We start from the raw sequence: 14770 nt of genomic DNA, 5'->3' as shown, positions 1-14770 counted from the left end.
CCACAAAGTCCGCACTGGTCATATAAGATACTGAAAACTTACATCAAAAACACTGCCAGCTCAGGACCCTGCAAAGAATCTGTTGTTTCCCCTCCTAAGTTTGTGGCCAACTGGGAGCTGCTACTGCAGCCTTCCAGCCTCATAAAACTGTATCATCCTGCACATTGAAAGATCAAAATTCAAAATTACAAGTATAGCTCCCACTGAATGCATACTGGTTTCACAGAACAGAACAGTCAAAAAGTCTTAAGTGGAAGCACCCATTCAGATGGGGACGAAAGTCCACTGAAAAGAACACCAGCAACGGGGAGTAAAGGAAGAAAAGCAGTGTGAGATGGGCTTGGAGAAACCGCTACAAATGGAGAGTTAATGGGACTTCATATAGCTTTCCTGAGGGGGAAAGAAGAGTCAGGAGTGGATCCTAGGCCTTCAGTCTGGGTGATGAAGTGAATTCTGAGAATATTAAGAAATCAAATCTTTTCATCATCAAAGCAACATGTTCCTAGGGAATATGAAAGTTGTCGAACAATATGAAATGTTTATTATCAGACCTGTAGCCTTTGCAAGTCATCATCTATTATGGAAAGCCTAATAAACATGTGGGTAAGTGTGACTGGAGTCTCAATTGGTACTGGCGTTAAAGAGTCATACAATGGAAAGAAAGATCACAGTTATGACTGTTTTGTGAGAAGTGAAAATTACTCTCCAAATTACCTATTCTGTTGATTCAAAAATATTTAATACATATGGTAATTTATTTTTACACTACTGGTCTCAGTTCACTGAAAAGAAAATTTTGTGCTATTGTCTGTTTCTTCTTTGTAGGAGAGCCAACTCTTGTGTGTTATACTCTGAGTAACTACTTTGAAGATAATGTTACACAATGTACTAACTACTGTTACTGTCTTATTATTTTGTTATGAAATTTTGTTTTTTATGAAATAAAGAATTTTAATGGAATATACAGTATATATACTAGAGAGCATATATATTTATAGAGAGAGAGAGACAGAAAGAGGGAGAGAGAGAGAGAGAGATGAAAGAGAGATTGTCCACATACTATTCTTAGTTTTGGTTAGTGGACCGCTTATTCATTAACACAACACTGAACAAATAAACGTCTATAGAATTTAAACATATGGCTTATTTACATAACAAGCATCACAATTCTAGGAATGGTTCCTAAGCCTCCAGACTGGGTGATGAAGTGAATTCTAAAAGTATTAAAAAATCAAGTCTTTTCATCATCAAAGCAACATGTTCCTAGGGAATATGAAGGTTGTCAAAGAGGCTCATCTTACCAGAGGGGACTTCTACTTCTTCCCTGGTAACCAAATTGGAGCCAGAAGTTCACTTCATTTTGTTGTGTCAAGGAAATAATACCTTCATAATAGACTACTTCAAAAAAGGAAGAAGAAACAGTTTTGTTTTCCTATAATTATGTTTACTAGGTTTTTGTTTGTATAACAAAAATTCTATTTTTATTGTGTGGTTACATTCTAATGTAGAGCACTGATGGAATGAACTGATTAGGTGAATTATGCACAGCCATTCAGAGATCAATAACCAGACCCAGTCTGTTAAATCTGCCCATCCAGCTGCCCTTACCACCTGTGTCATGTTTATAAAAGCTACTGTACTGTGTATGGAAATCATAACCACCATTGCATTCAACTGTAATGGTCCAGTAACAGTATTAGGACTACGGAAGAGGAGTAGAATGCACTACCATAGAACAGTGACTAAGCAGGACCTGCCAGAGGCATAGAAGACACACTCTACTCTTGGCATATGTTCAGACAGGTGGGAGAGGCTCATCTTACCAGGGGGAACTTCTGCTTCTTCCCTGGTAACAAGACTGTTGCCAGAAGTTCACTTCATAACATGTTGACTAATAGGCATAAAGGTGACAGAATGAAGATCACCCATGAACCTCCAAAACACAACCACACTCGTTAATAGGGTGCAATTTTCTGATTGTGGACTCAGAAACCAATCAACATGAGGACTAGAAGTAAGACATTCCTGAGGCTGAACTTCTGGGAGAAAGACCCCATTTCCACAGCAAGTGTCCCACTAGGTGTTTGAGACTGACCGTGCTGCAAGAACGCGGAGGGCAGCACGGCCTGAGTGTGCTGTGACCATTCAAGGATCTGTGGAGCCCTTCAGAAGCCCTGGAGAGTGGGTGTGAGCAGACACTGGCAGCCCAGGGCCTTCCTCACAGGCTCCCTAGAACAGGATGGGAACACAAGTGGCGCTGGTCTTTTTGCTGTCTCAAAAAGTACACTAAATAAACTCAGCAGCTTCTTAAGGAATCATTTAATATTTCCAAAGATTGAAGAAAGAAAACGATCAATGAACACACCCCTTTCTCAGATGTTCAGTTTCTGCAAACATCTTAGACGTGCTCTGCATTCAGGCGTTGTGTTTCTGCGCAAATTATTTTCTAGGGCTGGTGTGTGTGTGTGTGTGTGTGTGTGTGTGTGTAGACTGCACAGGTAGGAAATCTGGCACGCTGTCTGTTCTGCCGGTCCACACGCTCACAGGGCTCTAACCCAGCTTGAGTTTATTCCAAAACTCTAATTAGAGAATGCAGTAGGGTTCGCCTGTCCAAATGGAAAGCCAATCCGAACTTGATGTCCCCAGTTACAGACCCGCAGGTCTTCCACGGACGACCCCGCATCCTCAACCCGACCTCGGTCAGTCCTCATCGCTGCAGCTCACCACCCACCCAGGCAACTTTCAAGGAGTGTTCGGATCGCTGGCTGCGCTCACTGCCTTTCCGGTCCCTGGTTCTCCCGCCCCAAGGCCCCGAGGCGCCGAGCCTGTCTCCGCAGCCGCTCCTCCCTGGCCCGGGGACCAGTTCCGTGCGGGCGGAGACCAGCGGTCCCCAAGCCGAGGTCGCCGCCGCTCGCGCTCCCGCGTGCCCGGGTGTCGCCCGGGGATCGGAACCGGCACTCTGGGCTCTCACGAGCGCAGTCTACACTCGCAAGCAGGGGACGACGCGCGCTGCGGAACCCGCGGGAACCGGCTCCGGCCCGAGTCCTCCGCCTGCGGCCACACCCGGGGCCCGGCGAGCCGACCCAAGCGGAACAGAGCCGGGCCGTCCTCGTCCCCGGGGCCGCCGCCTGCGTCCCCCGCCCTCCCCGCCGCGGTCCCGGTCCGGTCCGCTCACCTCGGCCTGTAGACTCGGCGTCCTGGCCCTCGTTCTCGGTCCGGAGGCAGAGGCAGCGGCGGAGACGGCGGCGGCGGCGGGTCCTCTTAGGCGCTGTCCTCTCCTCAGCGCTCTCCAGCGCCCCGCGCCCTCTCCACAGCGCCGCCCCCCTCAGCACCACCTCCTCCTCAGCACCGCCCGCTCCTCAGAAGCCGCCCTCGGCCACGCCCCTTGTAAGCCCCGCCCCTCAGCACCGTCTCTCAGCCACTCCCCTTCCTTCACACTGCCCCTCCCCAGCCACGCCCCCTTTCAGCCCAGTCTTCCCTTATGCTTAGGCCCCGCGGGCGGCGCTGTCCGGTCTCCCGCGCGCCCTCAGTCGCACGCACGCTCGCTCACACTCACACGCGCTCCCTCACACCCAAGGCCCCGCCCCCGGCACACCCGCCAGGTGGGCGCACCGGGCCACGTGGCGCGGCGCCCCCACGCGGAGGAGCCGGACGCAGGCCCCGGGCGCCGTCCGTTGGATCCCGCGCTCTGTCAGGTTTCCTTGCGGCCCGCAGGGTTGCCTCACAAGTGGAGAAACTGAGGGATGCGCGCTGAACACTGCGGTGCCTCGGCAGCTGTGGAAGCACGAAGCCTTGCGAGGAGTCCCGGCCCGGCGGTGCTGGCCAAGTGATGCACGCTCAGTCCTGGGCACAACAGAATCCAAAGTGAGGATGAAGTTGGCCCCGGGAGGCAGGAAGCCGTCAGTGCGTGCCCTCTTCTGCCACGCCACTTGGGAGCCTCCTGGACTCAAGCCGAATCCCACTCAGCTTTCCCTGAGAGGGACCGGACACGAGACAGGGGAGCCGGCCTGCCTTCTGACCCAGGGGCAGTGCCGGCGTGTGACCGCATCTGCGCGTGTGGGCGGCAGCGCCTGGCAGAGGGGTCAGGGCCAGCCGTGCACAACACCGTGGGCCCACGGCCGGACAAGGACCGCAGCTCACCTGTGGAGGCCTCCCCTGTTCGCAGAGAGACAAAAAAGCAACTCACTTGGAAACAGGCCGGTCTTTCAGTAGTGAGGTGGTTAACGAAGGCCAGAAAGATACCAGCCTGATGAAAATGACAGACAGCAAGTTTTAAAATCAATCCTAAATCTTTTTCCTCGAATTAACGCACACTGGAAAAACAAAACCTTCAAGTTTTGTAAAAGAGCTTAAAATGTTAAAGCTTCATGCACATCGAAAACTAAGAGTGGTGTTTTGCTGATTCTAACATAAATCATTTGAAAAACATATGGAATACATTCTTATTGTTACACAGGAGTCCAAAAATGGATAAAAGTAGAATCTTAAAAGATAAGAGATGGTATTTTCACCATTTATTGGAAAGTCTATATGAAAGATTGGATGGTTTATCTCACGTGTGCTTATGTGGCTGTTCAGAGTGCTTCTCAATATTGTAACCCTTGGATCTCCTGCTGCTAAGTTTTTAAACTAAATGGAAAAGAGAAGTCTTTTTTCTGAAGCAAACAAGAACCAAGAGAGTGAAGGTCTTCTCGGAGGGCTGAACAAGCAGGTTATTGTTTTACATTGCCACACAAGTGACTTGTAAACCTATGCCTGCATTTTCTTTTGCACTGTTGCCTCCCCCACCCAGTGGTGCATTGTGAGTGTAAAGCCAATTACTTGGACTTACACCACTGCTTGCAGCCCCAAGCCATCATCCCCACTTCCTGCCCAGGATCTACAGGATTTTCCTGTTCTGGGCATGGCCAGGAGCAGGACATGTGTCCGTGGGAGGAACTCACGGTCAGCTGTGTAGTGTCTGAATTTGTTTCTGCAGAAGAAGTGTGGACAGAGAGTGACTCAGTTGCTAGGCTCCAGGGTGCTGTACAGCACTGAGAGAGAGGGCCCTGGATTGGGGTGTCATCTTTGGGCAGGGTCTAGGTTATGTGCCCCTCAGAGAGGGAAGGACATGTGGTGACTGTGGCTGTGGCTGCAGATTTGCTCCCAGCTGCTCCAGCCAGTGAGCTGTGGATGGAATTGATCGCTCTCTGAGCAGAAGTGAGGACCTTGTCCACAATGCCCATATTCTTGGTTTCCTTCTAGGCCTGCAGACAGCAAGGTGCATGATGCTGGCCACTGTCAGGTTGGAGTGATGATGACCCTGAACAGTGTCACCCTGTTATGCTTGTTGGATGTGCAATATGGGCAAGAAACAAAACTTTTTCTTGCCTAAGAGGTTGGGCACAATCCAGCCTTTAATGACTACAAACAGGAAGAAAGAAATGAGTAACTGTAGGATGCACTGTGGCAGAGAAGGGCCAACCATTCCTCTTCCTCCTGGGCATGAGCTCATTCACGGCCTCAGGCTTCCTAGGCTGCTGGGTTAGGCTGTCTGGCTGTGTTTTGACTGATGGAATGTGGGTGGACAGTCTCTGGTGTCCGTCCTGGCCCCACCCAGGGCAAAATTTTGCAGAATATCTCCCCATACGGAACTAAGAGCCTGAGATTTTGGAGCAGGCATCCGCAAACCTTTCCTATGAAGGGCCAAACAGTAAATAGTTCAGGCTTTGTGCCTCTGTCTCTATTGCATCAGGCTCAGTGCTACTGTGTTATGGGAAAGCTGCCACAGACACTGTAAACAAACTGGCCTGGCTGTGTTCCAAATATATTATATTTCCAAGAAACCAGAGTGGGCTAGATGTGGCCATGAGTGGTATTTGTACACCCCCTACCTAGAGCTGGGGGGAGGAATGGGATGGATCCTGGTGCACACTATGGTGTATACTTACTGAACACCTATCATGATTGTTACCAAGTAAAGGATATCACTACTACATGATCTTACTCCACAGCCTGGGAGAGTCCAGAGAGATTAATATTCTAAATATTAAAAAAAAAGAGCTGTGAAAGACTAAACATATGACTGTTTCACCTGACTTTATAGCACTAATTAGAAATATGACAAAAACCCCATAATCTATGACCAGAAATATTAAGCAGATATGATGACCAAAATTTTAACATTTATCTACAGTGCAAAATCTTCCCACTATGGGATTTAAGAGAGAAAATATATGCAACATTTATTCATAACAGGAAAGTGCTGATGGGTGTACTGTGTCTAGAAAGTAATGTGAAAAAGAGAAGCAGTAAAGCAGAACACAGAGGCAATTCTCTAAATAAGGAACATGTGCTAATAAACACATGAAAATGTTTTCAACTCTTGCAATGATCTGAGCATAATTAAGGTAGCCTTTTTACTTATCAGTTTGGCAAAAATTAATATCAAATGTTGATGTGTAAGTGAAACAGGAACTTTCATACTTACCTGACTGAAGTATACATTAATAAACATTTTTGGAAAGCAATTTCAGTACTTACAAATATTAAAAATACATGTAACTTTGACAACACATTTCTACTACAAATTACCTCTTTTACCCACATCCTAATTGTGCAGAATGTATTTGTAAAGATCTTTATTGTACTCTTCTTTGTAAGAGCCTAATATTGATACATAGAAGAATTGTTGAATCCATCTACACTGGATGTCTTAAAGATGTATATGTATTGACATAGAAGGGTGCTGTGATGGATTCCCCAGTGGCAAGAGCAAGATAGGACAGAAATCTGTACACCAACACTTTTCTCCCTAGATGTGTCATTTTTACAATCATCGTTTCAGAAGTAAAGGCAGAAGGTAAGCAAGACTCAAAGGAAGGCCCCTTGTGGACACCAAGATAAGAAGCAGAACAGAGACTCAGTGGGGACAAACCCAAATTGAGAGTCATGTCCTGTGTGTCCCAGGGCAGCACATGGAATTCTGACCTGTTTCTGCTTGGAAATTTTCCAGAAAAGATGAAGACCTAGGTAAGAAGAGAAAGCATAGCCTTGCTGGTCAAACATGGCAGAAACGAAATGCAAAGGATGACGTTGGCTGAACTGGGTAGGTTTTCTTTTTGCTGCTCCAGACTTTGTGGGTTGATAACGTCTTCTCTGAAGTTTGTCCCAGAAGTGAACATATAGGTGAAAGGAGCCTAGATTTGGTTTTAAAGGTCATGCATCACCATGTACTGGAGGAAAATGACTGTAGGTCCAGTCTAGAATAGCTATACCAAAAGAAGAGAAACAGCACCAGGTTGCATGTATTTGTTCTCTGATATATATTTACATTTCCTGCTTTCCAAGATCAGCTTTTGTCACAAATCTGATTACTAGTGAGATAGAACATCTTCTCTTTTGCTTATTAACCATTTGTTTTAAGTAATGCCACACTGATCCACTACATAATGCAGTTGATTTGAGAGATATGACTGGTCTCTCAAATCCTCCATACTGTTGTAGTTTACTTAGATACAAAAAACTCCTGGTGTTTCTTTTGGACACCACATTGTGGAGCTTATGGGACCCAAACTCACTATTTAAAATAGCAAAATCTCAATTCCTCTGAGACATAGTAGAAATAAGCTGAGGCACAGGCTGGTAAGCTTCTAGGTAGTTCTGCTCTGAACATTTTTGCTTGAACCTTCCCAGCTGTGGGGCTGGCTTCACTGTAAGTGGACTCTGATACTCACATATTATGTTGCTGCACTAAAACTGGCACATAAAGTGCCACAGTCTGGCCATTTCAGACACTTTCCTTCCTATAGCGTCAGGGGTGAATCTGAAGTCCCAGATTCAGGTATCTTGGCTGATTCTGAGGGCAGTGGTGGAAGGATCTGGTCTAGGCCTATCTGCTAGATTATGGATGGTGAACTCTGCCCTGTGTCCCTTTGCTTGATTTTCTCTCCAGGCATGTTGGTCTACATCCGATTTGCACTTAGCATGAGGACACCATCATTCTGGATCAGAGCCCACTGTTAGGAGCTCATTTTAAAGACCTGTCTCCAAGTAAGGTCAGATGTCAAAGTCCTGGGGATTGGGATACAGCAGATCACTTGTGGAGGGCACAGTTCAGTCCTAAGAGATGGCACTATGATAGATAGCACAATGGGTTTAGAGCCAGAGGCTCCCAAGGGGTTTCCATGGGTCCTAGGTCAGAGCCCATGACCTCTACTTTCTAGGGTTACTTTGCTGTGCTCATCTCTGGTGTGTTGCTCTATCTTAGGTAATTGCACGAGGACATAACATTGGTTCCTGGTGTCCAGCATAATGCCAGACCCAGGAGAGGATGACTGAATGAGTAACAGTGAAGCCATGTGTGGGCTTTTTGAAGAACATGGATCCGCATTACCGTTTGCTTTCTTGACCGCACACTATGTATGAGTGGATCTAAGGCCACCTCTGTGAAAAACAAATGGCAGAATAATTGCCAATTTAAAAAGTCCTACTAAAATATAACATGGTGTGTGATAGGCAGCAGCTTGTAAACAGGAAGGCAGATGAGAAATTCAGAAACAGGGAGAAAGACGCTGTGATAGTATGTTGTGTCAGCTTGAGTAAGAAAGGGCCACTGTCTAGATCAGCACAGTTCTGGGTGTGGCTGAGTGGATTTACTGAGGATGGAAGACCACCCTGGTGTGAGTACCACCGTACAACAGGCTTGTGGCCTGAGTGGAATGAGAGGGAAACAAAGATTGAAGGCTGCTTCAGTTTCTTGGGAGGAGCTCAGTTTTCACCTTCATCTTAGAAATCATCTTCTGGCTTCCAGCACAGACCCTTTGGCTTCCTGATATAGATTTGCTGGGGACTTGACAGTGAGCTCAAGGCTTTGGACTTTTGACTGAATCCTTCAGATGTCCAGCACAGACAGTCCTTCCATGCTATCCAAACCTGACCCTTCAGGTGACCACTGTAAATCTAACATGTAAACCCTTATATATATTAATATATCTTACATTAAATCTGTTTCTCTAGTGAGCAATAACTGATAGAGATGCTTATTTCAGCTTCTTTATATTGCTATATTCTTCATATTGCTAGCAAATTCAGCCAAAATGTACTGTACCCTACTTACATTAACAATGAACTTTAGATTTAAAGTCTAATGTAAAAATTGCTAGTAGAGAAGACGGAAATACTTTTGTGTAGATTATCCTACATTTAATAAGTAGGATTCATGAGAAGGGCCTCTACAGGAGCTGTATGTTTTTAGGATCTGGGAAACAAGTCAGAAGGACAACTTCCCAGCTGTCTTCAAGGGAGAACGTGGATATGGACAGTGTCTGTCTCTGTGAAGCCAGAGTGCTTATGCTGCCTACACAGTGGCTCAGCTGATCCTCAAGGAGTCTCCTGGTAGATAGAGTACTAAACATCAGTGGCTCGCATGTCAACACCAACTGCAGTTTCACATCTTTCCATGGCTCAAATGAAGTCTCCTAAAATATACTGAGAGCTTGGAAAGATGAACCATTTCAGTGAGGGTCAGTTTCCTTCCTCATAAAACAGGCTCAGTCTTGGCACTTCCCCAACAGGATTCCAAGAGACCGGATGCAAAGGCTGCCACATGGTTCCTGGCACATTATGAAGATTCAAGAAATAGCACCAGTGGCAAAAACAAGAGCCAGTATTTGTTAATTATTGATATGCCAGCCACATCCAAGCAGTGTATGTGTTCCTCCATTTTAGTGTCACAGTGATCATGTGAGCTAGGTGTTTTTAGTTCCATTTTATAGACAAGAAAACTGAGGCACAGAGAGATTAACTTGCTCCAAATCACACAGCAAATAAGGGGCAAAGCTGTAATGCAATCCTTGGCAGTCTGTCTGTACAGCAGGGCTTTTAAAAAGTGACTCACATATTAGCTACTCTAGCATGTTTATAACCTAAGAGATATTAGCCTTGTCTAATCAAAACTTGGCCACTCTTTAAAAATTCATAGTCTATTGGTTTCCAGGCTTTCAGGATTCTGTTTACTATTTTCCATCAAGTATCAAATAGTTTTATTTACTGAAATGGCTCAATAAGTCAAATTAATTCATTTTTCATTGTTATTAATCAAAGACATCTGTAACGCAGCTCCTGATCAACAGGAGGTAGTGGCATGATCAGAGTTGACAGAATTCCTGCTGAGGGCAAAGCAAGTTGGCGTTTTGGTTGATGTAGGTAGCTTCCCTACTGTACAGTTGGCACCAGGCTTTCTGAGATGACTGTAATAATCACATCACATGGTTCTTTCCTTCTGATGTTAACTTCTCAGAATTCTATGGTGAGTCTTCTCTGAAAAGGCAAATGAAGTCATCGTACAGCAACACCGTTTTACACGTGCAGGTTTTCCCCACAAGTGATTTCTTCATGTAGCTACAGGTGTCCTGAAGACAGGCAGAGGAACTGCATTAGCAGCACTCAAATAGTGTTGTTAGAGTTTAGACCTAAAATGTCTCCTAGAGCTTCAATTGTTTGGAAGGTGATGGGATGTAGGGCTGTGGTGCTCGTTAGTAGAGTCATCCATTGAGTTCATGGCTGAGTGTGCTGTTGGGAGTGGGGCCTGGTCAGAAGAGACAGGTCACTGGGGGATGTGACCTGGAAGGGAATGTTCTTGTCCAGAATCCCTGGGCCACCATGACGTGGGAAGCTTTCCTGCACCATGCCCTTGCAATGCTGTTTCTGTATTGGAGCCAAGGACTGCACCAAGCCCACTGAAACTGAACCAGAATAAGCCTCTCCTCCTTTAAGTTGCAGGTGTCAGGTATCGTTTCCCAGGGATGGGAACGTGACTGTCATTTTGGGAAGGTCTTTTAGGATCCAGATTGTGTTTTCTCAAGTTCTATATTCCATTATCCTTTTCTCTTCTCTTCTCTTCTCTTCTCTTCTCTTCTCTTCTCTTCTCTTCTCTTCTCTTCTCTTCTCTTCTCTTCTCTTCTTTCTTTCTTTTTTTTTGTACCAGGGATCAAACTGATGACCTTGTGCTTACCAGGCAAGTGCTTGAGCCACTGAGCTAAATCCCAGGCCCCTCATATTCCATTATCAAATGTAGTCAGTGAATGTTTGGATCTAGAAGCTGAAGTGTTAAATCCTGGCCCTAGGTGAGTGCGGAAGGGTTGTGTGCAGCTGAGGGTTGAAGTGGACTGAGAGATGAGGTGTGGGATGAGAAATGTCTAGTGTGCATGCATGCAGGGGGCCACCATGGGAAGGAATAAGCAACGGCATGGAGGAAAAGCAAGCCCTGATTAGTCGTGGCTGTCAGTTTCTCTGTTGTGAATACTCCTACCATGACCAATTTCAAGCTACCAACAGTTTGACAAATTCTGTTTTTATGTTTATTTTCATTTTTAACAGTTATTTCATCCAAGCCAACAAGAGCCTGCTCCAGCAAAGCCCCTGGAATCAAACTTGTTTATCAAACAGTCTTGGGGTGGAGTCTGGGGATACTGCTAATGAGGACGGGTGTCTGACAGGCCAGAGGAGGGAAGCAGTCAAGAAAATACAATTTCTAATATGAAATCGAAGACTGAAGACTCGTGACTGGAAAATGATTCAGAGCCAAGGAGGCCATAAAGAGGAGACATTTCTAAAAGTAGCGATGTAGGTGCCAAAGTCGGAAGGAGCTGGATGCGGGGGGGGGGGGGGGGGGGATGTTTTTGAATCAAGAGCTGATTGGGCAGAGCTGAGAAGGGGGAAGGTGGTGTGGGCCATGCAGGGTGCAGATCTGAGGCCTGAGCCCAGATGTGCTTTTGTGTGAGTTGGTGTCTAACGTCCTTGCCCTTTCCCACACTCACTTCTTTTCGATGCACTCATCTTCCCTTCCCTTGGGGAACTGCAGACATCTCTGGTGAAACTGGAAAGTACAATTTACCAGAAATCCATAGGCAAGTGTTCTAAACCTAGTGCCAAAAGCATGGAGGGCCAACAAGGAGTATCTGCGGGATTGGAACACAGGAGTACGAATGGGACTCAGCCAGCCCCAGAAACCCTAGTGGCTGCCACGTTGGGGAGACCCAGCAGAGTTGGTGGGCAGGCAGATGTGTGCACTCCCGTCAGCAGCAGGAAGGCCGGGGAGATGACAGGGAAAGAGCAGAACGTAGGACGATGGCAGCCTGTAAGCCTGGCAGTAGCGTTGGAGCCTCGGTCCGCTCGCTGTCCCACGCCTACCCTCTTACTCTTGCTAAGATCCCTGGTTTCCTTTGGGCTGTGGTGGCCGTGTGGCTAATTTCTAGCCAGTGAAATAAAAAGGAAAGCTGTAAGGTGGATCTTTCTGAAATTTCTGTAAAGAAAAGGACAAGTAGCTATTTGTGTGCCTTTTGTCCTGTATTTCCCCTTCCTCTGAGTTTTTCCTTGGAAAACAGCATGAGAGCTGGGGCGTCAACACACAATTTGAGCCACGAGACAAAATTAAACTAAGGATGGTGTTCCAGAAAGAAAAGCACTTGGCCCTGACCCCTGTAGTTACTGGAATAGGATATAAAATGAAAGACAGTCAGTAGCACTACTTGAAATCTAGTTCTCTAAAAGAGGAGCTAGGAAAATCCAAAGCCATGAGAGTCCCAGTGAGCATTCCCTCTTGCCAGCAGGGCACAGCAGGGTGTGGATGGCCCGTGGATGCTGCAAAGTGCCCGTGCCTGGGCATGGAAAAGGTCGCCCTGCCTGGGGGACGGGGCGGGGGGGTGTGTTGTGGTGGATAATGTGGCTGAGTGTTTTCAATAGATGCTTAACATGTAATGAATTTATAATAACTTAGTAAGTTGCATACATTTAAAGGGTACGATCTGATCAGTTTTGATGAATGTACATATATCACTAAAACTTTTACCACCATCAAGCCATCAAAATTTCTTTTTTCTTTTTCCTCTTTTTAGTACTGGAGATTAAACCCAGAGCCTTTCCGCCAAGCTACATCCTGAGGCCTTTTTAAAAAAATTAATATTGAGACTGCTAAGTCACTAAGCTGTCCAGGCTGGGCTCAAAATTGTGATGCTCCTGCCTGAAGCCTCCTGAGGGCTGGGGCAAAGTCTCCTCATTTTACCCCTTTGTATCCCCTCCCCCACCCAAGCCCACTGCTAGGCAACCACCCATCTAATTTCTGTCACCGTAGATTAGTTTGTGTTCCCTATAATTTTATCTAAATGGACACATGGCTTACGTACTCTTTTACTTTCCTGTTTATTTTTGGCTTGGCTTCTTTCCCTCAATGTAATTATTCTCAGATGCACTCACACTGCTTTCTGTTGAAATGGTTTGTCCCTTTTTATTGCTAAGCAGTGGTCTCTTGTGTTGATTGGTGAACCTCATTCACCTGCTGGCGGGGTCATGCGCTGTCTCCAGCTATCAGCTATTACCAATAGGGTGTGGACATTTATAGGAAAGTCTCTGTGCAGACATATGCTTTCATTTCTCTCAGGTAAATAAAAATCATGGAATAACTAGATTAAATGTCCAGTGTATGTTTAATTTTGGAAGAAGCTGCTAGTTTTCTCCAAAGTTTACATGATTTTACAGTTACCCCAGAAGTCCATGGGCAGTGGATGGTCATGTGTTTTAATTTTATCATCCTGATACACACTGAGTGGTATTGTGTTGAGATTTTAATTTTCATTCTCCTAATTACTAATCCTGAACATCTTTTCTTCACTTATCTTCCATCTGTGTATCTTTTTCATATTTTCAAAATGTGGTGTTTGTGTTATTTTCTCATTATTGAGTTTGGAGAGTTCTTGTCAGACATATTCTTCTAGGCTGGTGGCTTATCTGTTTATCCTTTTAACTGCATCTTCAGGAGAGCAGAAGTTGTTAATTTGGATGAAGTCCAGCTTATTCTTTTATGGATTGAATTTTTGGGTCATGTCAGAGCCATCTTTGCCTAGCCAAAGGTCACAACTATTTCACCTATGATTTCTTATTGATAAAAATATAATAACTTTAGAGTTTACATTTAGGTCTGTGATCCATTTTGAGCTCATTTGTTAATATGGTAAGAGGTATGGATTGAAGTTTACTATTTTGGATATTTAATTTGTTGAAATGCACCAAATTTATACAAATTGTGAGAATAACTTCATGTTGAGAGTGAGTAAAGGTTTTGCTTTAAAATTATGTGTTCAATACTAATATGTCAGTCACCCAAACTTGCTTGCTTAATTTTTAAAACATATCCTTTATTCTCTTTTTAAGCAGTCATGATAACATTCTCACTTGTATAGTGAGGAACATGCCCATATTGTTTTGTCTCCTGGGCCACCAGGTAAGCAGCGCATCATATTTGAATTCTTCAATTGAGTGTGCTTGATCTCTGTGCTCCTGGCACTTGCAGAGTGAAGAGAGATGGGACAGCCACACGCCGGGCGTGTGTAAGGGATGACAGTACTTTCCCCAGGCTCAGGACTTTGACTTGGATCAGCGAGTGTTCTGGCTGTGTCTAGATGTCCCCCCAAAGGCTCTTGCAGTCATAAAGCTTTGGATTTAGAAGTGGCTGAATCTAAAGTGTGTGATGCTGGGGTTAAGGGTGTGTGATTAGTAAATCAGTCCACTGATTGGTTTGATGGAGTTCTGGGAAGAATTACGGGTGTGAGTGTTGTAACTGCCCTACTTGGGTAGCCTGCATATAATATAGGGGACACAGAGAGTCTTGTCTCCCCACCTTGTTTTGCTACAGTCCTCCCACCATGAGCTGTTCTCTGCAAAGCCACCCTGCCTGGAGCCAGCTGCTTGTGTACTGAAACCTCTACAAACTGTGGACAAACTAAACCTTTCCTCT

At 45.5% G+C, this 14770-nt stretch overlaps 1 protein-coding gene across 6 annotated transcripts in view; it reads right to left on the bottom strand.

The window, feature by feature from the left end:
* Spats2l (spermatogenesis associated serine rich 2 like) overlaps positions 1 to 3360 on the bottom strand; it is a 158366-nt gene extending 155006 nt beyond the window's left edge. For all 6 annotated transcript variants that reach the window (XM_063259521.1, XM_013145252.3, XM_013145253.3 and 3 more), the window contains exon 1: positions 3176 to 3360. The gene's annotated coding sequence lies outside the window, so the exon portion shown is untranslated. The remainder of the gene's footprint in view (positions 1 to 3175) is intronic.
* Positions 3361 to 14770: the final 11410 nt, after the last annotated feature.

The sequence above is a fragment of the Cavia porcellus genome, unplaced genomic scaffold (assembly GCF_034190915.1).
Source record: "Cavia porcellus strain 051 isolate PalLab524CR breed Dunkin Hartley unplaced genomic scaffold, mCavPor4.1 scaffold_12, whole genome shotgun sequence".
NCBI lineage: Eukaryota > Metazoa > Chordata > Mammalia > Rodentia > Caviidae > Cavia > Cavia porcellus.
This window is presented reverse-complemented; position numbering and strand designations above follow the sequence as displayed.